Here is a 25,984-nt window from a genome sequence, read left to right as displayed (position 1 = left end):
AATAACAATTTCATATATGTTATTGAAATCTTTATACTTTATTCTATAATATGTGATAATTTGGTGATTCCAACTCGATTTTAAAAAAAGTTATGAATTTTTCTAATTTCAAACAACCAATTTTTAGACACTTTATGATTTAACCACATCCAACTTTTTAATTTTATTCTTAACAACAATTTTGCACATTCCACCATAAATTATGCCCCTTTTAATGTAATTTCTAAAAATATCGTGATTTCAACTTCATTTTTAACAAAACTATGAATCTTTATAACATTATAAATCTTCATTTTTGGTGATTTTGGATACTTTTTAATTTGATCACTTAAAACTTTTTCGTATTAATTTTAATAACAACTTCATATTTATTATTGAAATCTTTATACTTTATTCTATAATATTTGATAATTTGGTGATTCCAACTCGATTTTTAAAAAAATTATGAATTTTTTTAATCTCAAACAACCAATTTTTAGACATTTTATGATTTAACCCCATCCAACTTTTTAATTTTATTCTTAACAACAATTTTGCACATTCCACCATAAATTATACCCCTGTTAATGTAAGTTCTGAAAATATCGTGATTTCAACTTCATTTTTAACAAAGCTAGGAATTTTTATAACCTTATAAATCTTCAGTTTTGGTGATTTTGGATACTTTTTAATTTGATCACCCAGAACTTTTTCGTATTAATTTTAATAACAATTTCATATTTGTTATTAAAATCTTTATACTTTATTCTGTAACATCTGATAATTTGGTGATTCCAACTCGATTTTTAAAAAAGTTTTGAATTTTCTAATCTCAAACAACCAATTTTTAAACACTATATGATTTAACCACATCTAACTTTTTAATTTTATTCTTAACAACAATTTTGCACATTCCACTATAAATTATGTCCCTTTTAATGTAATTTCTGAAAATATCGTGATTTCAATTTCATTTTTAACAAAGCTATGAATTTTTATATCCTTATAAATCTTCATTTTTGGTGATTTTGGATACTTTTTAATTTGATCACCTAGAACTTTTTCGTATTAATTTTAATAACAGTTTCATATTTGTTATTGAAATCTTTATACTTTATTCTATAATATTTGATAATTTGGTGATTCCAACTCGATTTTTAAAAAAATTATGAATTTTTCTAATCTCAAGCAGCCAATTTTTAGACACTTTATAATTTAACCACATCCAACTTTTTAATTTTATTCTTAACAACAATTTAGCACATTCCACCATAAATTATGCCCCTTTTAATGTAATACCTGAAATTATCGTGATTTCAACTTCATTTTTAACAAAGCTATGAATTTTTATAAGTTTATAAATCTTCATTTTTGGTGATTTTGGATACATTTTAATTTGATCACCTAGAACTTTCTCGTATTAATTTTAATAACAATTTCATATATGTTATTAAAATCTTTACACTTTATTCTATAACATCTGATAATTTGGTGATTCCAACTCGATTTTTAAACAAATTATAAATTTTTTTAATCTCAAACAACCAATTTTTAAACACTTCATGATTTAACCACATGCAACTTTTTCATTTTATTCTTAACAACAACTTTGCACATTCCACCATAAATTTTGCCCCTTTTAATATAATTTCTGAAAATATCGTGATTTCAACTTCATTTTTAACAAAACTATGAATTTTTATAACCTTATAAATCTTCATTTTTGGTGATTTTGGATACTTTTTAATTTGATCACGTAAAACTTTTTAGTATTAATTTTAATAACAATTTCATATTTGTTATTGAAATCTTCACACTTTATTCTATAATATCTGATAATTTGGTGATACCAACTCGATTTTTAAACAAATTATAAATTTTTCTGATCTTAAACAACCAATTTTTAGACACTTTATGATTTAACCACATCCAACTTTTTAATTTTATACTTAACAACAATTTTGCACATTCCACCATAAATTAAGCCCCTTTTAATGTAATTCCTGAAAATATCATGATTTCAACTTCATTTTTAACAAAGCTATGAATTTTTATAACCTTATAAATCTTCAGTTTTGGTGATTTTGGATACTTTTTAATTTGATCACCTAGAACTTTTTCGTATTAATTTTAATAACAATTTCATATTTGTTACTGAAATCTTCATACTTTATTCTATAATATGTAATAATTTGGTGATTCCAACTCGATTTTTAAAAAAGTTATTAATTTTCTAATCTCAAACAACCAATTTTTAAACACGATAATATGATTTAACCACATCCAACTCTTTAATTTTATTCTTAACAATAATTTTGCACATTCCACTATAAATTATGACCCCTTTAATGCAATTCCTGAAAATATCGTGATTTCAACTTCATTTTTAACAAAGCTATGAATTTTTATAACCTTATAAGTCTTCATTTTTGATGATTTTGGATACTTTTTAATTTGATCACCTAAAACTTGTTCGTATTAATTTTAATAACAATTTCATATTTATTATTGAAATCTTCATACTTTATTCTATAATATCTGATAATTTGGTGATTCCAACTCGATTTTTAAAAAAATTATGAATTTTTCTAATCTCAAACAACCAATTTTTAGGCACTTTATGATTTAACCACATCCAACTTTTTAATTTTATTCTTAACAACAATTTTGCACATTCCACCATAAATTATGCCCCTTTCAATGTAATTTCTGAAAATATCGTGATTTCAACTTCATTTTTAACAAAGCTATGAATTTTTATAACCTTATAAATCTTCATTTTTGGTGATTTTGGATACTTTTTAATTTGATCACCTAGAACCTTATCGTATTAATTTTAATAACAATTTCATATTTGTTATTGAAATCTTCATACTTTATTCTTTAATATCTGATAATTTGGTGATTCCAACTCAATTTTTAAAAAAATTATGAGTTTCTTTAATCTCAAACAACCAATTTTTAGACGTTTTATGATTTACCCTCATCCAACTTTTTAATTTTATTCTTAACAACAATTTTGCACATTCCACCATAAATTATACCACTTTTAATGTAATTTCTGAAAATATCGTGATTTCAACTTCATTTTTAACAAAGTTATGAATTTTTATAACCTTACAAATCTTTATTTTAGGTGATTTTGGATACTTTTTAATTTGATCACCTAGAACTTTTTTGTATTAATTTTAATAACAATTTCATATTTTTTATTGAAATCTTAATACTTTCTTCTATAATATCTGATAATTTGGTGATTCCAACTCAATTTTTAAAAAAATTATGAATTTTTTTAATCTCAAACAACCAATTTTTAGACACTTTATGATTTAACCACATCCAACTCTTTAATTTTATTCTTAACAATAATTTTACACATTCCACCATAAATTATGCCTCTTTTAATGTAATTCCTGAAAATATCGTTATTTCAACTTCATTTTTAACAAAGCTATGATTTTTTTAACATTCAATTTTCATTTATTATTTTTATTCTTTCAATTCCATTTAAAGAACTTTTTATATGCAACATTCGTTTGATACACTATTTTTGAAACATCCTGCATAGTAAAATAAAAATAAAAATAACAACAAAGACGTAACTCGTATATAAGTTGGACATCGTCCATATCTTGATAATGACGAGCCAAATAGAGGGTCGTATTGTCGTCACAATAAACCATTAAAAGTTACGCAACGTAGAAATAGCGTGCACGTCAAGGACGGATTGACGTTTCATTCGTCATTTTTGTTTTCGCATGCAGAATTAAATCAATTCGCAAATAGAACCCAATCTTCCGAGAAATTCGATTCAAGAATTAACGATTCCGGGTGACTCAAAAAAAGATTTCTTGGCGACGATCGGTTCAATTCATAGAAATCTCGCGAATCGGTGAATGGACACCTTTTGAAATCGTTTATTTTCCGGTTGTAATTAGATTTTGGCATCGTCTCCGGCGAATAAAGAGAGGGAGACAACGTGACCGAATGTATATTTAGATATATTTAGAACTTTTAAGGGTATAATAAAAACCAGATGTTTTTGAAACGGGGGTTGGGCCCTTCAACTCATTAAACGCATGCGCTTCTTTTATGATAATCAATGAATACTCCATTCTTCGTCTATTTTATTAATCTCCTCAAACTAAGGGCGTTTTGAATAGGGTACCTAAATGGATTTCTAAAAGGATTTCGAAAACTTCTAAGAACCAATTCAACCAACCACTTGATACAAATAAGGATTAAAATCGGGGTCTGTTAACTTGATGAATATTTCTTTTCGAATTTCCAAATCAAGATGGTTAACGGTATTTGCAATGCCGATTCGATGGCGGCTTAAATTCCGATTTAAATCGAGTTGTGGAAACGATGTGATGGAATGCGCGGACCTTACCTATTCAGAGAGCGGCCGTAAATGGTTCGAAATCGATGGTCGGCAAACGTGATTTGAACATTTATTAGAGCCCAAAGAACGGATTCGAGAAATATCGAGTTTCTTAGAATAGATGGAGATTAAGTTGAGTTTATGAATAAACAATCATAAAGAAATTATACAGAGTGATTTATTTCATTGAAATTTCATTACTATCAACTCCCAGAACATCCCTAAGGAATATGAAACTGATGAAATGGATGATGAGCGAGGACGAATTTTGCTTCAACAGCGTGATGAGAATGAAGAAGACAAAAAATTACCGCTGCAAAGGATGGAAATTTAGATGCCAACTATTTGGGCACGTTGCCTATAGATGAACATCATTTGAATGCTTGAAGATAAGATTTTTGCCGATTAAATGCTCTAAACATCAAAGAAGAGCAAAAAAGGATGAAGCCCGGAAGAAAGAAAGATTAAGTAATTCCAACTCGATTTTTAAAAAAGTTATGAATTTTTCTAATCTTAAACAACCAATTTTTAAACACTTAATGATTTAACCATATGCAACTTTCTAATTTTATTCTTAACTATAATTTTGCACATTCCACCATAAATTATGCCCCTTTTAATGTAATTCCTGAAAATATCGTGATTTCAACTTCATTTTTAACAAAGCTATGAATTTTTATAACCTTATAAATCTTCAGTTTTGGTGATTTTGGATATTTTTTAATTTAATCACTCAGAACGTTTTCGTATTAATTTTAATAACAATTTCATATTTGTTATTGAAATCTCTTTTCTATAATGAAATTCTATTATTTCTAATATTTCTATTGAAATTTGTGAATTTGTGAAAGTTATGAATTTTCTAATCTCAAACAATCAATTTTTAAACAATTAATGATTTAACCACATCCAACTTTTTAATTTTATTCTTAACAACAATTTTGTACATTCCACCATAAATTACACCCCTTTTAATGTAATTTCTGAAAATATCGTGATTTCAACTTCATTTTTAACAAAGCTATGGATTTTTATAACCTTATAAATCTTCATTTTTGGTGATTTTGGATATTTTTTAATTTGATCACCTAGAACGTTTTCGTATTAATTTTAATAACAATTTCATATTTGTTATTGAAATCTTCATACTTTATTCTATAATATATAATAATTTGGTGATGCCAAGTCGATTTTTAAAAAAGGTATGAATTTTTTAATCTCAAAGTATCAATTTTTAAACACTTAATGATTTAACCACATCTAACTTTTTAATTTTATTCTTAACAACAATTTTGTACATTCCACCATAAATTATACCCCTTTTAATGTAATTTCTGAAAATATCGTGATTTCAATTTCATTTTTAACAAAGCTATGAATTTTTATAACCTTATAAATCTTCATTTTTGATGATTTTGGATACTTTTTAATTTGATCACCCAGAACTTTTTCGTATTAATTTTAATAACAATTTCATATTTGTTATAAAAATATTCATACTTTATTGTATAATATGTGATAATTTGGTGATTCCAACTCGATTTTTAAAAAAGTTATGAATTTTCTAATCTCAAACAACCAATTTTTAAACACTTTATGATTTAACCACATCTAACTTTTTAATTTTATTCTTAACAACAATTTTGCACATTCCACTATAAATTATGCCCCTTTTAATGCAATTCCTGAAAATATCGTGATTTCAACTTCATTTTTAACAAAGCTATGAATTTTTATAACCTTATAAATCTTCAGTTTTGGTGATTTTGGATACTTTTTAATTTGATCACCCAGAACTTTTTCGTATTAATTTTAATAACAATTTCATATTTTTTATTGAAATCTTTATACTTTATTCTATAATATGTGATAATTTGGTGATTCCAACTCGATTTTTAAAAAAGTTATGAATTTTTCTAATCTCAAAGTATCAATTTTTAAACACTTAATGATTTAACCACATCTAACTTTTTAATTTTATTCTTAACAACAATTTTGTACATTCCACCATAAATTATACCCCTTTTAATGTAATTTCTGAAAATATCGTGATTTCAACTTCATTTTTAACAAAGCTATGAATTTTTATAACCTTGTAAATCTTAATTTTTGGTGATTTTGGATACTTTTTAATTTGATCACCCAGAACTTTTTCGTATTAATTTTAATAACAATTTCATATTTGTTATAAAAATATTCATACTTTATTGTATAATATGTGATAATTTGGTGATTCCAACTCGATTTTTAAAAAAGTTATGAATTTTCTAATCTCAAACAACCAATTTTTAAACACTTAATGATTTAACCACATGCAATTTTCTAATTTTATTCTTAACTATAATTTTGCACATTCCGCCATAAATTATGCCCCTTTTAACGTAATTCCTGAAAGTATCGTGATTTCAACTTCATTTTTAACAACGCTATGAATTTTTATAACCTTATAAATCTTCATTTTTGGTGATTTTGGATACTTTTTAATTTGATCACCCAGAACTTTTTCGTATTAATTTTAATAACAATTTCATATTTCTTATAAAAATATCCACACTTTATTCTATAATATGTGATAATTTGGTGGTTCCAACTCGATTTTTAAAAAAATTATGAATTTTTGTAATCTCAAACAGCCAATTTTTAGACACTTTATGATTTAACCACATTCAACTTTTTAATTTTATTCTTAACAACAATTTTGCACATTCCACCATAAATTATGCCCCTTTTAATGTAATTCCTGAAAGTATCGTGATTTCAACTTTATTTTTAACAAAGCTATGGATTTTTATAACCTTATAAATCTTCAGTTTTGCTGATTTTGGATACTTTTTAATTTGATCACCCAGAACTTTTTCGTATTAATTTTAATAACAATTTCATATTTGTTATTGAAATCTTCATACTTTATTCTATAATATGTGATAATTTGGTGATTCCGACTCGATTTTTAAAAAAGTTATGAATTTTTTAATCTCAAACAACCAATTTTTAAAAACTTTATGATGTAACCACATCTAACCTTTTAATTTTAGTCTTAACAACAATTTTGCACATTCCACCATAAATTATACCCCTTTTAACATAATTCCTGAAAGTATCGTGATTTCAACTTCATTTTTAACAAAGTTGTGAATTTTTATAATCTTATAAATCTTCATTTTTCGTGATTTTCGATACTTTTTAATTTGATCACCTAGAACTTTTTCGTATTAATTTTAATAACAATTTCATATTTGTTATTGAAATCTTTATACTTTATTCTATAATATTTGATAATTTGGTGATTCCAACTCGATTTTTAAAAAAATTATGAATTTTCTAATCTCCAACAACCAATTTTTAAACACTTTATAATTTAACCACATCCAATTTTTTAATTTTATTCTTAACAACAATTTAGCATATTCCACCATAAATTAGGCCCCTTTTAATGCAATTCCTGAAAATATCGTGATTTCAACTTCATTTTTAACAAAGCTATGAATTTTTATAACCTTATAAATCTGCATTTTTGGTGATTTTGGATACTTTTTAATTTGATCACCTAGAACTTTTTCGTATTAATTTTAATAACAATTTCATATTTGTTATTGAAATCTTCATACTTTATTCTATAATATGTGATAATTTGGTGATTCCAACTCGATTTTTAAAAAAGTTATGAATTTTCTAATCTCAAACAATCAATTTTTAAGCACTTTATGATTTAACCACATCCAACTCTTTAATTTTATTCTTAACAACAATTTTGCATATTCCACCATAAATTATGCCCCTTTTAACGTAACTCCTGAAAGTATCGTGATTTCAACTTCATTTTTAACAAAGCTATGGATTTTTATAACCTTATAAATCTTCATTTTTGGTGATTTTGGATACTTTTTAATTTGATCACCTAGAACTTTTTCGTATTAATTTCAATAACAATTTCATATTTGTTATTGAAATCTTCATACTTTATTCTATAATATTTGATAATTTGGTGATTCCAACTCGATTTTTAAAAAAATTATGAATTTTTCTAATCTCAAACAACCAATTTTTGGACACTATGATTTAACCACATACAACTTTTTAATTTTATTTTTAACAATAATTTTGTACATTCCACCATAAATTATGACCCTTTTAAGGTAATTCCTGAAAGTATTGTGATTTCAACTTCATTTTTAACAAAGTTATGAATTTTTATAACCTTATAAATCTCAGTTTTGGTGATTTTGGATACTTTTTAATTTGATCACCTAAAACTTTTTTGTATTAATTTTAATAATAATTTCATATTTGTTATTAAAATCTTTATACTTTATTCTATAATATGTGATAATTTGGTGATTCCAACTCGATTTTTAAAACAGTTATGAATTTTCTAATCTCAAACAACCAATTTTTAAACACTTTATGATTTAACCACATCTAACTTTTTAATTTTATTCTTAACAACAATTTTGTACATTCCACCATAAATTATGCCCCTTTTAACGTAATTTCTGAAAATATCGTGATTTCAACTTTATTTTTAACAAATCTATGAATTTTTATAACCTTATAAATCTTCATTTTTGGTGATTTTGGATACTTTTTAATTTGATCACCTAGAACTTTTTCGTATTAATTTTAATAACAGTTTCATATTTGTTATTGAAATCTTCATACTTTATTCTATAATATGTGATAATTTAGTGGTTCCAACTCGATTTTTAAAAAAGTTATGAATTTTCTAATCTCAAACAATCAATTTTTAAACACTTTATAATTTAACCACATCCAACTTTTTAATTTTATTCTTAACAACAATTTTGCACATTCCTCCATAAACTATGCCCCTTTTAATGTAATTTCTGAAAATATCGTGATTTCAACTTTATTTTTAACAAAGCTATGAATTTTTATAACCTTATAAATCTTCAGTTTTGGTGATTTTGGATACTTTTTAATTTGATCACCCAGAACTTTTTCGTATTAATTTTAATAACAATTTCATATTTCTTATAAAAATATTCACACTTTATTCTATAATATGTGATAATTTGGTGATTCCAAATCGATTTTTAAAAAAATTATAAATTTTTGTAATCTCAAACAACCAATTTTTACACAATTTATGATTTAACCACGTCCAACTTTTTAATTTTATTCTTAACAACAATTTTGTACATTCCACCATAAACTATGCCCCTTTTAACGTAATTCCTGAAAGTATCGTGATTTTAATTTCATTTTTAACAAAGCTATGAATTTTTATAACGTTACAAATCTTCATTTTTGGTGATTTTGGATCCTTTTTAATTTGATTACCTAGAACTTTTTCGTATTAATTTTAATAATAATTTCATATTTGTTGTTGAAATCTTCATACTTTATTCTATAATATGTGATAATTTTGTGGTTCCAACTCGATTTTAAAAAAAGTTATATATTTTCTAATCTCAAATAACCAATTTTTAGACACTTTATGATTTAACCACATCCAACTTTTTAATTTTATTCTTAACAACAATTTTGTACATTCCACCATAAATTATGCCCCTTTTAATGTAATTTCTGAAAGTATCGTGATTTCAGCTTCATTTATAACAAAACTATGGATTTTAAAAACCTTATAAATCTTCATTTTTGGTGATTTTGGATATTTTTTAATTTGATCACCTAGAACTTTTTCGTATTAATTTTAATAACAATTTCATATTTGTTATTGAAATCTTCATACTTTATTCTATAATATGTGATAATTCGGTGATTCCAACTCGATTTTTAAAAAAGTTATGAATTTTCTAATCTCAAACAGCCAATTTTTAGACACTTTATAATTTAACCACATGCAACTTTTTAATTTTATTTTTAACAACAATTTTGCACATTCCACCATAAATCAGAAGTTGCTTAAAAGACCTAGCAAAGCAGCATCTACTAGGCTGCATCCAAAGACCTTGCCAAAATCCAAAAAAGGAGATCTCAAGAAGAAGCGTTGCAGTCTACATTTAATGTCCATTTATTTACGGAAATTCAAGCAATAACAGAGGAAATCGATTTCGGCGTCGTGTCAAAAAGTCAAAGGAAGTTGCAAAACGAACACTTGGGCAACTAGGAATGCTATCAGGAGCACAACAAGAAGATGTGGAGATATCATCGATGATTTTCCAGTAATGGCCGAGATAATATAATTCTTATAATGTCCAAGAAGTTGTTTGATACAGTTCGAACGGAAACTCCTGCTGACTCAGTACATTCCAAAAGTGTATCGAAATCACGTTAATAGAACTATGGATATATATATATATTGATATCTCAATTGGTTCTTGAGATACGATTTTCTTAATCCGTACAAGTAATGAATAACTTTATAGTGCGTAAGAAACTAAATAGAATTCGTTGTTTTCCTCTCGAATCAAGTTTACTTAATAAAGTGTGAAAGCAAGGTTTTAAGATGTTTTCAAAATTGTTCTTTATTTTTTAAAGAAATATACAAAGCCGACGTAAACATCGACATAGACGAGCCATTCTTTTTAGTGTGCATTTAGGTTTCGTGCACGTGGTACGTGACACTATCGACGCGGAGATTATAAAAAGCATCTGTTCGGTGAGCACCCGGAAATGCCAAACAAGCAAAAGCAGGTGCTGTTAGCCCTCTAAAAGCGGCAAGTTCGCACGTGCCCGGCAGACTTCTTGCTGGAAATTTATGAATGAATTTCCTAGCTAGTTATAAATATATGGAGAAACTGTAACTGAGGTGGCCTCATTTCAAAAAACTTGTTTCCGGACTAAATTTTCCAATCAAAACGTTGTTTCCATGAAATCAACTTCCGCGAAGCGTTCTATTAATAAAATAGGGGTAAAACAATCTTATTTAGTTTTTGGGTACTTTTTTAGAAAGAAAATAACGATTTATCGGTGGTATAATAAAGGAATAGATGTTGTGGTAGTTTATAAACAATTCTCGAAAAACCCATTTCGTACGAAACGATTTTACCTTCGGTGTATTTTCGGTTGTTTGTTTACAGAAACCGTATACTGACGCTTTACACGATTTTCATTGGCAAAAATTAAACGAAAAAAATTAATTTTAAAAATTAAACTTACACTTTTATCCAATTAATACCATAAAAGAAGTCTTGGGCACCAAACACAATGATTTTCTTTTTTTTTTTCTTGATAATGATTGAGAAAGAATTAAATCACTTCAACTATCTCGTAATTAATTAAGCTTTGATTAAATTAAAAAGTCGCGTTAAGCTCAACTTTGTGTTGTAACACTCTCGATGAAAATACTGGGTGAAGTCCTGCGGTGTAACTGAGTTTAACTGACGGCGCTGCGTCTAAGTTACAGACTTAGAGAGACGTAAAAAGTAGTGGGGGCGTACTGAAACGGGGTTTTTTGATTTATGGCGGCAGCTGAAAAAAGTCGCGCCTTCAGAGATTTCAGGGGATCGTCTCTTCTCGGGTCTTTCAGTTCTATGTGTGCAGAAGGTGACCGTCTGCAGCACCTACGTACTGTTTGCATTCCTGAAACGGGTGCTACGGAAATAGCTCGCCTTTTACTTATATTGCTTCTTTTGCACATCGCGGGCCTCAGCTGGTCAGACGATGACTCGACCGAGATACAAGTTTATCTCCAATCTTCAAACTACAATGTAATTTTGATATCAACAGTACATACATTTTTATACATTTTTATTCATAATTATGATGAATTTGCAGAGATTAGTCACTTTTTGATCTAACAAACCGGAAACGGAAGTTTCCAAATGGTTACCATGAATCCTTTCTCAGCAGGATGTAAGAAATTGCGACTTTGAAACGTTTAGCTTTAACGCGTCGGTGCAGATCGAGCAAAACGTGTAATTTCTTGGTAACCAGACGTATCTTTGTATAGAGCAGTTGATGATTTTGACATTTATATAAAATGATTTTGATCAAAGATTAGTGGACACCACTGTTCTAAATCGATTAAACGTCAAAATTGTTGATTTTCGAAAATTAACTCAATTATAACTAAAAAACTAAAAGCGATGGGGAAATACTTTTTATACATAAAAACTTAGTAATGGGCCATAAAGGCTAAATCCATAACAAGATTGAACCCAATTATTACCATTTTTTATTTATAAGCTCTAAATCGATTAAACATCAAAATTGTTGAAAATTAACTCAATCATAACTCAAAAACTAAAAGCGATGGGGAAATACTTTTTATACATAAAACCTTAGTAATGGACCATAAAGGCTAGATCCATAAAAAGATTAAATCCAATTATTACCATGTTTTATTTATAAGCTCTAAATCGATTAAACATCAAAATTGTTGATTTTCGAAAATTAACTCAATTATAACTCAAAAACTAAAAGCGATGGGGAAACACTTTTTATACATAAAACCTTAGTAATGGGCCATAAAGACTAAATCCATAACAAGATTGAACCCAATTATTACCATTTTTTATTTATAAGCTTTAAATCGATTAAACATCAAAATTGTTGAAAATTAACTCAATCATAACTCAAAAACTAAAAGCGATGGGGAAACACTTTTTATACATAAAACCTTAGTAATGGGTCATAAAGACTAAATCCATAACAAGATTGAACCCAATTATTACCATTTTTTATTTATAAGGTCTAAATCGATTAAACATCAAAATTGTTGAAAATTAACTCAATCATAACTCAAAAACTAAAAGCGATGGGGAAATATTTTTTATACATAAAACCTTAGTAATGGGCCATAAAGACTAAATCCATAACAAGATTGAACCCAATTATTACTATTTTTTATTTATAAGTTCTAAATCGATTAAACATCAAAATTGTTGATTTTCGAAAATTAACTCAATTATAACTCAAAAACTAAAAGCGATGGGGAAATACTTTTTATACATAAAACCTTAGTAATGGGTCATAAAGACTAAATCCATAACAAGATTGAACCCAATTATTACCATTTTTTATTTATAAGCTTTAAATCGATTAACATCAAAATTGTTGAAGATTAACTCAATCATAACTCAAAAACTAAAAGCGATGGGGAAATACTTTTTATACATAAAATCTTAGTAATGGGCCATAAAGACTAAATCCATAACAAGATTGAACCCAATTATTACTATTTTTTATTTATAAGTTCTAAATCGATTAAACATCAAAATTGTTGATTTTCGAAAATTAACTCAATTATAACTCAAAAACTAAAAGCGATGGGGAAATACTTTTTATACATAAAAATTTAGTAATGGGTCATAAAGACTAAATCCATAACAAGATTGAACCCAATTATTACCATGTTTTATTTATAAGCTCTAAATTGATTAAACATCAAAATTGTTGAAAATTAACTCAATCATAACTCAAAAACTAAAAGCGATGGGGAAATACTTTTTATACATAAAACCTTAGTAATGGGCCATAAAGACTAGATCCATACCAAGATTAAACCCAATTATTACCATTTTTTATTTATAAGCTCTAAATCGATTAAACATCAAAATTGTTGATTTTCGAAAATTAACTCAATTATAACTCAAAAACTAAAAGCGATGAGGAAATACTTTTTATACATAAAACCTTAGTAATGGACCATAAAGACTAGATCCATAAAAAGATTGAACCCAATTATTATCATGTTTTATTTATAAGCTCTAAATCGATTAAACATCAAAATTGTTGATTTTCGAAAATTAACTCAATTATAACTCAAAAACTAAAAGCGATGCAGAAATATTTTTTATACATAAAACCTTAGTAATGGACCATAACGACTAGATCCATAAAAAGATTGAACCCAATTATTACCATGTTTTATTTATAAGCTCTAAATTGATTAAACATCAAAATTGTTGAAAATTAACTCAATCATAACTCAAAAACTAAAAGCGATGGGGAAATACTTTTTATACATAAAACCTTAGTAATGGGCCATAAAGGCTAAATCCATAACAAGATTGAACCCAATTATTACCATGTTTTATTTATAAGCTCTAAATGGATTAAACATCAAAATTGTTGATTTTCGATAATTAACTCAATGATAACTCAAAAACTAAAAGCGATGGGGAAATACTTTTTATACATAAAACCTTAGTAATGGGTCATAAAGACTACATCCATAACAAGATTGAACCCAATTATTACCATTTTTTATTTATAAGCTTTAAATCGATTAAACATCAAAATTGTTGAAGATTAACTCAATCATAACTCAAAAACTAAAAGCGATGGGGAAATACTTTTTATACATAAAATCTTAGTAATGGGCCATAAAGACTAAATCCATAACAAGATTGAACCCAATTATTACCATGTTTTATTTATAAGCTCTAAATTGATTAAACATCAAAATTGTTGAAAATTAACTCAATCATAACTCAAAAACTAAAAGCGATGGGGAAATACTTTTTATATATAAAACCTTAGTAATGGGTCATAAAGACTAAATCCATAACAAGATTGAACCCAATTATTACCATTTTTTATTTATAAGCTTTAAATCGATTAAACATCAAAATTGTTGAAGATTAACTCAATCATAACTCAAAAACTAAAAGCGATGGGGAAATACTTTTTATACATAAAATCTTAGTAATGGGCCATAAAGACGAAATCCATAATAAGATTGAACCCAATTATTACTATTTTTTATTTATAAGTTCTAAATCGATTAAACATCAAAATTGTTGATTTTCGAAAATTTACTCAATTATAACTCAAAAACTAAAAGCGATGGGGAAATACTTTTTATACATAAAACCTTAGTAATGGGTCATAAAGACTAAATCCATAACAAGATTGAACCCAATTATTACCATTTTTTATTTATAAGCTCTAAATCGATTAAACATCAAAATTGTTGAAGATTAACTCAATCATAACTCAAAAACTAAAAGCGATGGGGAAATACTTTTTATACATAAAATCTTAGTAATGGGCCATAAAGACTAAATCCATAACAAGATTGAGCCCAATTATTACTATTTTTTATTTATAAGTTCTAAATCGATTAAACATCAAAATTGTTGATTTTCGAAAATTAACTCAATTATAACTCAAAAACTAAAAGCGATGGGGAAATACTTTTTATACATAAAACCTTAGTAATGGGTCATAAAGACTAAATCCATAACAAGATTGAACCCAATTATTACTATTTTTTATTTATAAGTTCTAAATCGATTAAACATCAAAATTGTTGATTTTCGAAAATTTACTCAATTATAACTCAAAAACTAAAAGCGATGGGGAAATACTTTTTATACATAAAACCTTAGTAATGGGTCATAAAGACTAAATCCATAACAAGATTGAACCCAATTATTACCATTTTTTATTTATAAGCTCTAAATCGATTAAACATCAAAATTGTTGAAGATTAACTCAATCATAACTCAAAAACTAAAAGCGATGGGGAAATACTTTTTATACATAAAACCTTAGTAATGGGTCATAAAGACTAAATCCATAACAAGATTGAACCCAATTATTACTATTTTTTATTTATAAGTTCTAAATCGATTAAACATCAAAATTGTTGATTTTCGAAAATTAACTCAATTATAACTCAAAAACTAAAAGCGATGGGGAAATACTTTTTATACATAAAAATTTAGTAATGGGTCATAAAGACTAAATCCATAACAAGATTGAACCCAATTATTACCATTTTTTATTTATAAGCTTTAAATCGATTAAACATCAAAATTGTTGAAGATTAACTCAATCATAACTCAAAAACTAAAAGCGATGGGGAAATACTTTTTATACATAAAACCTTAGTAATGGGTCATAAAGACTAAATCCATAACAAGATTGAACCCAATTATTACCATTTTTTATTTATAAGCTTTAAATCGATTAAACATCAAAATTGTTGAAGATTAACTCAATCATAACTCAAAAACTAAAAGCGATGGGGAAATACTTTTTATACATAAAATCTTAGTAATGGGCCATAAAGACTAAATCCATAATAAGATTGAACCCAATTATTACTATTTTTTATTTATAAGTTCTAAATCGATTAAACATCAAAATTGTTGATTTTCGAAAATTTACTCAATTATAACTCAAAAACTAAAAGCGATGGGGAAATACTTTTTATACATAAAACCTTAGTAATGGGTCATAAAGACTAAATCCATAACAAGATTGAACCCAATTATTACCATTTTTTATTTATAAGCTCTAAATCGATTAAACATCAAAATTGTTGAAGATTAACTCAATCATAACTCAAAAACTAAAAGCGATGGGGAAATACTTTTTATACATAAAATCTTAGTAATGGGCCATAAAGACTAAATCCATAACAAGATTGAACCCAATTATTACCATTTTTTATTTATAAGCTTTAAATCGATTAAACATCAAAATTGTTGAAGATTAACTCAATCATAACTCAAAAACTAAAAGCGATGGGGAAATACTTTTTATACATAAAATCTTAGTAATGGGCCATAAAGACTAAATCCATAACAAGATTGAACCCAATTATTACCATTTTTTATTTATAAGCTCTAAATCGATTAAACATCAAAATTGTTGAAGATTAACTCAATCATAACTCAAAAACTAAAAGCGATGGGGAAATACTTTTTATACATAAAATCTTAGTAATGGGCCATAAAGACTAAATCCATAATAAGATTGAACCCAATTATTACTATTTTTTATTTATAAGTTCTAAATCGATTAAACATCAAAATTGTTGATTTTCGAAAATTTACTCAATTATAACTCAAAAACTAAAAGCGATGGGGAAATACTTTTTATACATAAAATCTTAGTAATGGGCCATAAAGACTAAATCCATAATAAGATTGAACCCAATTATAACTATTTTTTATTTATAAGTTCTAAATCGATTAAACATCAAAATTGTTGATTTTCGAAAATTTACTCAATTATAACTCAAAAACTAAAAGCGATGGGGAAATACTTTTTATACATAAAACCTTAGTAATGGGTCATAAAGACTAAATCCATAACAAGATTGAACCCAATTATTACCATTTTTTATTTATAAGCTTTAAATCGATTAAACATCAAAATTGTTGAAGATTAACTCAATCATAACTCAAAAACTAAAAGCGATGGGGAAATACTTTTTATACATAAAAATTTAGTAATGGGTCATAAAGACTAAATCCATAACAAGATTGAACCCAATTATTACCATTTTTTATTTATAAGCTCTAAATCGATTAAACATCAAAATCGTTGATTTTCGAAAATTAACTCAATTATAACTCAAAAACTAAAAGCGATGGGGAAATACTTTTTATACATAAAAACTTAGTAATGGGTCATAAAGACTAAATCCATAACAAGATTGAACCCAATTATTACCGTTTTTTATTTATAAGCTTTAAATCGATTAAACATCAAAATTGTTGATTTTCGAAAATTAACTCAATTATAACTCAAAAACTAAAAGCGATGGGGAAATACTTTTTATACATAAAAATTTAGTAATGGGTCATAAAGACTAAATCCATAACAAGATTGAACCCAATTATTACCATTTTTTATTTATAAGCTTTAAATAGATTAAACATCAAAATTGTTGATTTTCGAAAATTAACTCAATTATAACTCAAAAACTAAAAGCGATGGGGAAATACTTTTTATACATAAAAATTTAGTAATGGGTCATAAAGACTAAATCCATAACAAGATTGAACCCAATTATTACCATTTTTTATTTATAAGCTTTAAATCGATTAAACATCAAAATTGTTGAAGATTAACTCAATCATAACTCAAAAACTAAAAGCGATGGGGAAATACTTTTTATACATAAAAATTTAGTAATGGGTCATAAAGACTAAATCCATAACAAGATTGAACCCAATTATTACCATTTTTTATTTATAAGCTTTAAATAGATTAAACATCAAAATTGTTGATTTTCGAAAATTAACTCAATTATAACTCAAAAACTAAAAGCGATGGGGAAATACTTTTTATACATAAAAATTTAGTAATGGGTCATAAAGACTAAATCCATAACAAGATTGAACCCAATTATTACCATTTTTTATTTATAAGCTTTAAATCGATTAAACATCAAAATTGTTGAAGATTAACTCAATCATAACTCAAAAACTAAAAGCGATGGGGAAATACTTTTTATACATAAAAATTTAGTAATGGGTCATAAAGACTAAATCCATAACAAGATTGAACCCAATTATTACCATTTTTTATTTATAAGCTTTAAATAGATTAAACATCAAAATTGTTGATTTTCGAAAATTAACTCAATTATAACTCAAAAACTAAAAGCGATGGGGAAATACTTTTTATACATAAAAATTTAGTAATGGGTCATAAAGACTAAATCCATAACAAGATTGAACCCAATTATTACCATTTTTTATTTATAAGCTCTAAATCGATTAAACATCAAAATCGTTGATTTTCGAAAATTAACTCAATTATAACTCAAAAACTAAAAGCGATGGGGAAATACTTTTTATACATAAAAATTTAGTAATGGGTCATAAAGACTAAATCCATAACAAGATTGAACCCAATTATTACCATTTTTTATTTATAAGCTTTAAATCGATTAAACATCAAAATTGTTGAAGATTAACTCAATCATAACTCAAAAACTAAAAGCGATGGGGAAATACTTTTTATACATAAAAATTTAGTAATGGGTCATAAAGACTAAATCCATAACAAGATTGAACCCAATTATTACCATTTTTTATTTATAAGCTCTAAATCGATTAAACATCAAAATCGTTGATTTTCGAAAATTAACTCAATTATAACTCAAAAACTAAAAGCGATGGGGAAATACTTTTTATACATAAAAACTTAGTAATGGGTCATAAAGACTAAATCCATAACAAGATTGAACCCAATTATTACCATTTTTTATTTATAAGCTTTAAATCGATTAAACATCAAAATTGTTGATTTTCGAAAATTAACTCAATTATAACTCAAAAACTAAAAGCGATGGGGAAATACTTTTTATACATAAAAATTTAGTAATGGGTCATAAAGACTAAATCCATAACAAGATTGAACCCAATTATTACCATTTTTTATTTATAAGCTTTAAATAGATTAAACATCAAAATTGTTGATTTTCGAAAATTAACTCAATTATAACTCAAAAACTAAAAGCGATGGGGAAATACTTTTTATACATAAAAATTTAGTAATGGGTCATAAAGACTAAATCCATAACAAGATTGAACCCAATTATTACCATTTTTTATTTATAAGCTTTAAATCGATTAAACATCAAAATTGTTGAAGATTAACTCAATCATAACTCAAAAACTAAAAGCGATGGGGAAATACTTTTTATACATAAAAATTTAGTAATGGGTCATAAAGACTAAATCCATAACAAGATTGAACCCAATTATTACCATTTTTTATTTATAAGCTCTAAATCGATTAAACATCAAAATCGTTGATTTTCGAAAATTAACTCAATTATAACTCAAAAACTAAAAGCGATGGGGAAATACTTTTTATACATAAAAATTTAGTAATGGGTCATAAAGACTAAATCCATAACAAGATTGAACCCAATTATTACCATTTTTTATTTATAAGCTTTAAATCGATTAAACATCAAAATTGTTGAAGATTAACTCAATCATAACTCAAAAACTAAAAGCGATGGGGAAATACTTTTTATACATAAAAATTTAGTAATGGGTCATAAAGACTAAATCCATAACAAGATTGAACCCAATTATTACCATTTTTTATTTATAAGCTCTAAATCGATTAAACATCAAAATCGTTGATTTTCGAAAATTAACTCAATTATAACTCAAAAACTAAAAGCGATGGGGAAATACTTTTTATACATAAAACCTTAGTAATGGGTCATAAAGACTAAATCCATAACAAGATTGAACCCAATTATTACCATTTTTTATTTATAAGCTCTAAATCGATTAAACATCAAAATCGTTGATTTTCGAAAATTAACTCAATTATAACTCAAAAACTAAAAGCGATGGGGAAATACTTTTTATACATAAAAACTTAGTAATGGGTCATAAAGACTAAATCCATAACAAGATTGAACCCAATTATTACCATTTTTTATTTATAAGCTCTAAATCGATTAAACATCAAAATTGTTGATTTTCGATAATTAACTCAATTATAACTCAAAAACTAAAAGCGATGGGGAAATACTTTTTATACATAAAAATTTAGTAATGGGTCATAAAGACTAAATCCATAACAAGATTGAACCCAATTATTACCATTTTTTATTTATAAGCTTTAAATCGATTAAACATCAAAATTGTTGAAGATTAACTCAATCATAACTCAAAAACTAAAAGCGATGGGGAAATACTTTTTATACATAAAAATTTAGTAATGGGTCATAAAGACTAAATCCATAACAAGATTGAACCCAATTATTACCATTTTTTATTTATAAGCTCTAAATCGATTAAACATCAAAATCGTTGATTTTCGAAAATTAACTCAATTATAACTCAAAAACTAAAAGCGATGGGGAAATACTTTTTATACATAAAAACTTAGTAATGGGTCATAAAGACTAAATCCATAACAAGATTGAACCCAATTATTACCATTTTTTATTTATAAGCTCTAAATCGATTAAACATCAAAATTGTTGATTTTCGATAATTAACTCAATTATAACTCAAAAACTAAAAGCGATGGGGAAATACTTTTTATACATAAAAATTTAGTAATGGGTCATAAAGACTAAATCCATAACAAGATTGAACCCAATTATTACCATTTTTTATTTATAAGCTTTAAATCGATTAAACATCAAAATTGTTGAAGATTAACTCAATCATAACTCAAAAACTAAAAGCGATGGGGAAATACTTTTTATACATAAAAATTTAGTAATGGGTCATAAAGACTAAATCCATAACAAGATTGAACCCAATTATTACCATTTTTTATTTATAAGCTCTAAATCGATTAAACATCAAAATTGTTGAAGATTAACTCAATCATAACTCAAAAACTAAAAGCGATGGGGAAATACTTTTTATACATAAAAATTTAGTAATGGGTCATAAAGACTAAATCCATAACAAGATTGAACCCAATTATTACCATTTTTTATTTATAAGCTTTAAATCGATTAAACATCAAAATTGTTGAAGATTAACTCAATCATAACTCAAAAACTAAAAGCGATGGGGAAATACTTTTTATACATAAAAATTTAGTAATGGGTCATAAAGACTAAATCCATAACAAGATTGAACCCAATTATTACCATTTTTTATTTATAAGCTTTAAATCGATTAAACATCAAAATTGTTGAAGATTAACTCAATCATAACTCAAAAACTAAAAGCGATGGGGAAATACTTTTTATACATAAAAATTTAGTAATGGGTCATAAAGACTAAATCCATAACAAGATTGAACCCAATTATTACCATTTTTTATTTATAAGCTCTAAATCGATTAAACATCAAAATTGTTGAAGATTAACTCAATCATAACTCAAAAACTAAAAGCGATGGGGAAATACTTTTTATACATAAAAATTTAGTAATGGGTCATAAAGACTAAATCCATAACAAGATTGAACCCAATTATTACCATTTTTTATTTATAAGCTTTAAATCGATTAAACATCAAAATTGTTGAAGATTAACTCAATCATAACTCAAAAACTAAAAGCGATGGGGAAATACTTTTTATACATAAAAATTTAGTAATGGGTCATAAAGACTAAATCCATAACAAGATTGAACCCAATTATTACCATTTTTTATTTATAAGCTTTAAATCGATTAAACATCAAAATTGTTGAAGATTAACTCAATCATAACTCAAAAACTAAAAGCGATGGGGAAATACTTTTTATACATAAAAATTTAGTAATGGGTCATAAAGACTAAATCCATAACAAGATTGAACCCAATTATTACCATTTTTTATTTATAAGCTCTAAATCGATTAAACATCAAAATTGTTGATTTTCGATAATTAACTCAATTATAACTCAAAAACTAAAAGCGATGGGGAAATACTTTTTATACATAAAAATTTAGTAATGGGTCATAAAGACTAAATCCATAACAAGATTGAACCCAATTATTACCATTTTTTATTTATAAGCTTTAAATCGATTAAACATCAAAATTGTTGAAGATTAACTCAATCATAACTCAAAAACTAAAAGCGATGGGGAAATACTTTTTATACATAAAAATTTAGTAATGGGTCATAAAGACTAAATCCATAACAAGATTGAACCCAATTATTACCATTTTTTATTTATAAGCTCTAAATCGATTAAACATCAAAATCGTTGATTTTCGAAAATTAACTCAATTATAACTCAAAAACTAAAAGCGATGGGGAAATACTTTTTATACATAAAACCTTAGTAATGGGTCATAAAGACTAAATCCATAACAAGATTGAACCCAATTATTACCATTTTTTTATTTATAAGCTCTAAATCGATTAAACATCAAAATTGTTGAAGATTAACTCAATCATAACTCAAAAACTAAAAGCGATGGGGAAATACTTTTTATACATAAAAATTTAGTAATGGGTCATAAAGACTAAATCCATAACAAGATTGAACCCAATTATTACCATTTTTTATTTATAAGCTCTAAATCGATTAAACATCAAAATTGTTGATTTTCGAAAATTAACTGAATCATAACTCAATAACTAAAAGCGATCGGGAAATACTTTTTATACATAAAACCTTAGTAATGGACCATAACGACTAAATCCATAACAAGATTGAACCCAATTATTACCATTTTTTATTTATAAGCTTTAAATCGATTAAACATCAAAATTGTTGATTTTCGAAAATTAACTCAATTATAACTGAAAGACTAAAGGCGATGGGGAATTACTTTTTATACATAAAATCTTAGTAATGGGCCATAAAGACTAAATCCATAACAAGATTGAACCCAATTATTACCATGTTTTATTTATAAGCTCTAAACCGATTAAACATCAAAATTGTTGATTTTCGAAAATTAACTCAATGATAACTCAAAAACTAAAAGCGATAGGGAAATACTTTTTATACATAAAAACTTAGTAATGGGCCATAAAGACTAGATCCATAACAAGATTGAACCCAATTATTACCATTTTTTATTTATAAGCTCTAAATCGATTAAACATCAAAATTGTTGATTTTCGAAAATTAACTCAATGATAACTCAAAAACTAAAAGCGATAGGGAAATACTTTTTATACATAAAAACTTAGTAATGGGTCATAAAGACTAGATCCATAACAAGATTGAACCCAATTATTACCATTTTTTATTTATAAGCTCTAAATCGATTAAACATCAAAATTGTTGATTTTCGAAAATTAACTCAATGATAACTCAAAAACTAAAAGCGATGAGGAAATACTTTTTATACATAAAAACTTAGTAATGGGTCATAAAGACTAAATCCATAACAAGATTGAACCCAATTATTACCATTTTTTATTTATAAGCTCTAAATCGATTAAACATCAAAATTGTTGATTTTCGAAAATTAACTCAATTATAACTCAAAAACTAAAAGCGATGGGGAAATACTTTTTATACATAAAAACTTAGTAATGGGTCATAAAGACTAAATCCATAACAAGATTGAACCCAATTATTACCATTTTTTATTTATAAGCTTTAAATCGATTAAACATCAAAATTGTTGATTTTCGAAAATTAACTCAATTATAACTCAAAAACTAAAAGCGATGGGGAAATACTTTTTATACATAAAAACTTAGTAATGGGTCATAAAGACTAAATCCATAACAAGATTGAACCCAATTATTACCATTTTTTATTTATAAGCTTTAAATCGATTAAACATCAAAATTGTTGAAGATTAACTCAATCATAACTCAAAAACTAAAAGCGATGGGGAAATACTTTTTATACATAAAAATTTAGTAATGGGTCATAAAGACTAAATCCATAACAAGATTGAACCCAATTATTACCATTTTTTATTTATAAGCTCTAAATCGATTAAACATCAAAATTGTTGATTTTCGATAATTAACTCAATTATAACTCAAAAACTAAAAGCGATGGGGAAATACTTTTTATACATAAAAATTTAGTAATGGGTCATAAAGACTAAATCCATAACAAGATTGAACCCAATTATTACCATTTTTTATTTATAAGCTTTAAATCGATTAAACATCAAAATTGTTGAAGATTAACTCAATCATAACTCAAAAACTAAAAGCGATGGGGAAATACTTTTTATACATAAAAATTTAGTAATGGGTCATAAAGACTAAATCCATAACAAGATTGAACCCAATTATTACCATTTTTTATTTATAAGCTCTAAATCGATTAAACATCAAAATCGTTGATTTTCGAAAATTAACTCAATTATAACTCAAAAACTAAAAGCGATGGGGAAATACTTTTTATACATAAAACCTTAGTAATGGGTCATAAAGACTAAATCCATAACAAGATTGAACCCAATTATTACCATTTTTTATTTATAAGCTCTAAATCGATTAAACATCAAAATTGTTGAAGATTAACTCAATCATAACTCAAAAACTAAAAGCGATGGGGAAATACTTTTTATACATAAAAATTTAGTAATGGGTCATAAAGACTAAATCCATAACAAGATTGAACCCAATTATTACCATTTTTTATTTATAAGCTCTAAATCGATTAAACATCAAAATCGTTGATTTTCGAAAATTAACTCAATTATAACTCAAAAACTAAAAGCGATGGGGAAATACTTTTTATACATAAAAACTTAGTAATGGGTCATAAAGACTAAATCCATAACAAGATTGAACCCAATTATTACCATTTTTTATTTATAAGCTCTAAATCGATTAAACATCAAAATTGTTGATTTTCGATAATTAACTCAATTATAACTCAAAAACTAAAAGCGATGGGGAAATACTTTTTATACATAAAAATTTAGTAATGGGTCATAAAGACTAAATCCATAACAAGATTGAACCCAATTATTACCATTTTTTATTTATAAGCTTTAAATCGATTAAACATCAAAATTGTTGAAGATTAACTCAATCATAACTCAAAAACTAAAAGCGATGGGGAAATACTTTTTATACATAAAAATTTAGTAATGGGTCATAAAGACTAAATCCATAACAAGATTGAACCCAATTATTACCATTTTTTATTTATAAGCTCTAAATCGATTAAACATCAAAATTGTTGATTTTCGATAATTAACTCAATTATAACTCAAAAACTAAAAGCGATGGGGAAATACTTTTTATACATAAAAATTTAGTAATGGGTCATAAAGACTAAATCCATAACAAGATTGAACCCAATTATTACCATTTTTTATTTATAAGCTTTAAATCGATTAAACATCAAAATTGTTGAAGATTAACTCAATCATAACTCAAAAACTAAAAGCGATGGGGAAATACTTTTTATACATAAAAATTTAGTAATGGGTCATAAAGACTAAATCCATAACAAGATTGAACCCAATTATTACCATTTTTTATTTATAAGCTCTAAATCGATTAAACATCAAAATCGTTGATTTTCGAAAATTAACTCAATTATAACTCAAAAACTAAAAGCGATGGGGAAATACTTTTTATACATAAAAC

The 25,984-nt window shown here is 25.7% G+C and overlaps 2 protein-coding genes across 2 annotated transcripts in view; one reads left to right on the top strand and one right to left on the bottom strand.

Moving 5' to 3' along the window:
• Positions 1 to 11,780, bottom strand: part of LOC111417055 (DBB domain-containing protein stumps) — a 59,530-nt gene extending 47,750 nt beyond the window's left edge. The window contains exon 1 of the mRNA XM_023049220.2: positions 11,447 to 11,780. The gene's annotated coding sequence lies outside the window, so the exon portion shown is untranslated. The remainder of the gene's footprint in view (positions 1 to 11,446) is intronic.
• The window catches only part of LOC111417058 (DnaJ domain-containing protein), a 106,882-nt gene that overhangs the window by 46,698 nt on the left and 34,200 nt on the right, over positions 1 to 25,984 (top strand). The gene's annotated exons all lie outside the window — the stretch shown is intronic.

This window comes from Onthophagus taurus, chromosome 10, assembly GCF_036711975.1.
Source record: "Onthophagus taurus isolate NC chromosome 10, IU_Otau_3.0, whole genome shotgun sequence".
In the NCBI taxonomy this organism is placed as follows: Eukaryota; Metazoa; Arthropoda; class Insecta; order Coleoptera; family Scarabaeidae; genus Onthophagus; species Onthophagus taurus.
The sequence above is the reverse complement of the archived record's forward strand: the minus strand, read 5'-3'. Positions and strand labels throughout refer to the sequence as shown.